This window comes from Antrostomus carolinensis, unplaced genomic scaffold, assembly GCF_000700745.2.
Source record: "Antrostomus carolinensis isolate BGI_N321 unplaced genomic scaffold, ASM70074v2 scaffold1833, whole genome shotgun sequence".
NCBI lineage: Eukaryota > Metazoa > Chordata > Aves > Caprimulgiformes > Caprimulgidae > Antrostomus > Antrostomus carolinensis.
In genome coordinates this window covers 36,797-41,212 of record NW_010307073.1, presented here as the reverse complement: position 1 = coordinate 41,212, position 4,416 = coordinate 36,797, and positions in this window count along the sequence as shown.

Genomic DNA, 4,416 nt, shown 5'->3' with positions numbered 1-4,416 from the left:
AAAGAAGCATAAGTGCTCCAGAAGTGGTATGTTAACATTTTCAGAACTAAATGTTAAAAACACCTTAATTTTGCTATATGTTATAATAAACAAATTAACTAACACGTAAAACCAAATCAAATCTGAACATGTCAAGACTTTCTACCAAGAGTTTCCTAGGCCAGACATAAAGAAAAACCTCAAAAACCTGAAAGTCCCACACAAATGAGAATTTGCATACCCAAGTGCTATTAATATGCTCTGCAAATTTTATTTTTAAAATGGGTGTACAATTTAAGATTACTTACCTTACAAATGAGTAGAGCATCCCAAAAACCCCACTTTTTGCTATCAGTTACAGAGCACATTTCTTTCACTTACCTTGGAAAAGCTAAGGCGCTCACTCCACAGGTAATTACATGGAACGCTCCACACCATAGTGGGAAGAATGTTGTTTACACCATGCAAAGCTGCAGCAAGGCTCTAATTCATGGGAGATGAAAACTTAAGTGGCACTACATACATGCGTTTGTTTTAGATATGTTGGAATCGTTAATTTACAATATATCATTATAAAAATTCTGTAAACAAGTTTCTGTCCTAGTTTGATGAGTTTTTAATTCAAGCCTCCACTCAGTCTCTTCATGTCTGTAAACAAAGGAATTGCATTCCAAAACTTAAATAGCCATCAAGTGTTTAACTGCACAATTTATACAGGCAGAGAAGCCCAAAGGTGACACCATGAACACTGGTGCAACAGCAGCACAACATTACCTAACTCGGTATCTGACTCCACAGGACAAAGCATTCCCAGCCTTCTCTGAAAAGATCTGTTACCTCTGGCTTCATATCCTAAACCTTTTCAGTCTTTTTAACTAGTGCATCCCATAGATGAAAAGACACTTACCTTGAAGTTTTATTTCACCTACATTCAAACCATTGCATTTTAGCACAAAACTATTAAAAAATAAATCAGTCATGGATTATTTTATCCTGCATTTGCTCAATTACTTAGAAACAGCAGCCAGAAATTAAAAGAGCTAGCAATAACAGTGGCAATGCTTATCACTTGAAAAAATTAATCATTAATGGTTAATGGTGTTTACTACTACAGCCCTTAACAACAGCCACAGACTGGCATCCCTTTGGTCCAAACCACAGACACAGCACAGAAATTAAGATGATAGTTCAAGCTCACTGTGATGTAATTACATTGATCATTTCTTCATTTATTCAGAGACAGCAGTTGCTTTGACCAAAAGCTGCTCAACGTGGATCTCCTGAACATTTCAGTGTTCAGAAGCACTGCTGCAGTAGTCCCGGGACTCTCTTAGTCAGGCTTCAGCACCCTTCCTCCAGCCGCCTTAAACTTCTATTTTTCCTTCACTGCAGGCACATATTTCTTCATAATTGCCTTTCCCTGTGCTGCTGTTCACATAGGAAGCTGATGCTGCATCCATCCCTCAATGCTCAGCCGTGAGGAACAAAAAGGGTCCCTTTTTCCCTCAGCCCTAATAAATATTTGCATGGTGTCCATTTTTACAGCTTCCTACTAGAAGGATGTAATGCTGCATATTTATGTGCTACCCATTTAAGAAGGTGACACCATCAGAGCAGGAGAGATATTAACCTCCTACCACTGAGACTTTTTTTAAGTGTTTTTGCTATCAGCAGCTCATTTAGAGGATTACTTTTCTTTAAAAGCTCTAATTAAGATATTTGACAGGTGATTCAAGGGATACATTTCAGCTATTAGTTTACTTCATAATCAGCAGATTCAGATGTTTCCAGCTGGGTGAGCTGCGGGACACAGAATGTTTCCAGTTCACAAAGTTTTATCAAGTTTCATGTATTCCTGAATCCACTTTCACCTGGATCACTCTGGGTACTAGAAATCCTACTGGAATATAAAAAGGGGCTAGAAATATCCAGCAAGTAAAGTGGGAGAGAAGGAAATCAGCAACACACAAGAAAACACAACCTAGATAAAAGACTGTAGCTGATGATCCAAGCTGCTGCTGAGTTTACAGTTTGTACTGGTTTCAGGCAGAAAGCCTGTAAGGATACAGGTTTTCTGGTACTTAGTGTGGCACTTCAGACTCATCTTTGAATAAAGATGTCTTTATTCAGACTGCACAGATACTTAACATTGTTAGAAGGCAGTAAGAATATTCATGCTCTCAGAAATACTTGTAAACCAAAATGCCTACCCAGTGACACACAAGCGGTTAGCTGTGGTGCAGCTTTTTTATCAAGTACAATAGGACACAAAATTTCAGCAGCATCTGCTGCAGCACTGACAACCCCACAGAATGGCTTGTTCTGAAGAAAGAAAAGAGGAATCCGGGTCTTTGAAAATGACCAGGCCCATCACAAAACAGTGATGCTAATTAATGAGATTGTGAAAGGTCCTCTAGTCCTTCCTCTAAGCATTGCCCTAGGAATGGTGGCACATTGAGACCACCAAACACAAAACATTCATTTCTCTGTAAACAGACTTAAATTCAGAGCAATTCAAATTACAATTCAGGATTTTAACTCCAATTCAAGCAATGTCTACGCAAATGAATAGCGGGACTGACACTTTTTATATAAATGGGAAAAAAGGAACAACCATAGCCACCCATAGCAAGAGGCAGATCATTATATATTCAACATTAAGTACCTCTCAACAATTTACTGGAACATTCTGGTTGACAACTGAGTAAGCAGCTGTCAAGAAATCTGTCATATTGATAGTGTTTAGATACAAAAGTCAAACGTTTATAGACCTACTTGCAGTTGTAGAGGAGCAAGAAGTTTCAGACCTTTGAGTTCAAAGGAAGTGGGTGTCCAAAGCGCTTCTGATCTGGTGAAGACCTGCAAACCTGTACTTATCCATTCATCCTGCTGATTTCCAAGATATTCAAGCAACTAAAAAATCATGACAAGTTTGCAATGCTGAGGGTCATAGGATACGTGTAAAAAGAGAACACAGCTGTAATAAGTTTACAGTTATACTTTCCCAATGTATTCTTGGGACCTCCAATCTGCCACTTGGGCTTTTTGAGTCAGACATCTTTGCATTTCTTAGTTCACAATGATTCTCTTTTATGAATGTCAACACAGGTTTTGAACCCACTTAGTCTTAGTGTTAAATCACAGGTGATACAAAAAACACAGAAACCAAGTTGCACAAATTATGAATACAAGAGAAGAACTTCACTTTTGTTTTTTCTGAATTATTGAAAGGATTTGATAGCAAAGCATTAGAAATAAACACACAGTGAATCTATAAATAGAAACATGCAGCACTAAGTCAGTCAGTGGAAAATATTTCCTGACATGTGATACTTGGTTCACAATCATTCTGAAAATTGGAAGCTGAAGATAAACTATTGCAACAAGAGATTGTCTCTTCCAGAAAAGGCATCTGATGAAAAATATTATATGAACTTATTTCAAGATGCAAAAAGTCTCCCCTACCTGGCAGCACTTCACTTTTATCCCTATGAAATGCTTGAAGGTTGACTTTTTTCAGACAAAATTATTCCACAGAGGGTCCACATACAGAACATTATATAGTTTCCTAACATAACCTGCCATAGCATGTCACAGTATTTTGTCTGTGGAGACAGCAATAACTTAACAGTCTGATTCTTTACAATGCTGATGCTTGCTTTGCCAGATTCCTTGCAAACTGCTCAGCTCTTCCTGAAGTTTATAGGAAACAAATTCCATATTACACAAATTACACTTCCACCTGCACTGAAGGTTTTTTGACCCCAGGAGCCCAGTTTTCGCCAGCACGGGAAGCCAAGCAGGGCCGGGGCCTCCCCAGCACACCCAGGCCGCACCACCAGCAAGGGCACAGCTGCTGCTCAGCACCAGCTTCCCACCAACATCCTCCAAATTCATCAGCAAATGTGACCCACTGCAAAGCTCCAGATCCTGCACAAGCTGGAAAGCTCGATCTTTAGCTGCGATGTCCACAGAGAGGACAGTAAGCAGATCTGCTGCAAAAGCTACTGGCAGAGGAAGCTGCAGGCCCCACCCCACAGTTTCTTCTCTGAGCATCTCTGCTCAAAGCTGATGCTCTAATTTACTCCATCAGCAGAGACGGCCTCAGCTGAGTTCAACAATCTGCATTTCAGATAATTTTCAGCCTCCCCACCTCCAGAGCTCAGCACCATTCCCCTGACGACGTAAATACAAAAAAAAAAAGGGGTTATTCCTTTACTAAACCTGAAAGAACCATTTCTGAAAAACCTACCAGGATTTATTACTCCTGTGCTCACTTCTGATGACATTCTGCCTTCTCCTCCATCTTGATCTCCCATCAAACCGCCCCGGACGGGGGAAAGGCGCAGAGCGGCAGCCCGCCCGGCACAACCCCCCCAGGGCAGGGACAGCACCTTCCCGCGGCCTCTCCCCGCAGCCAGACTCTCCATCCAGCAA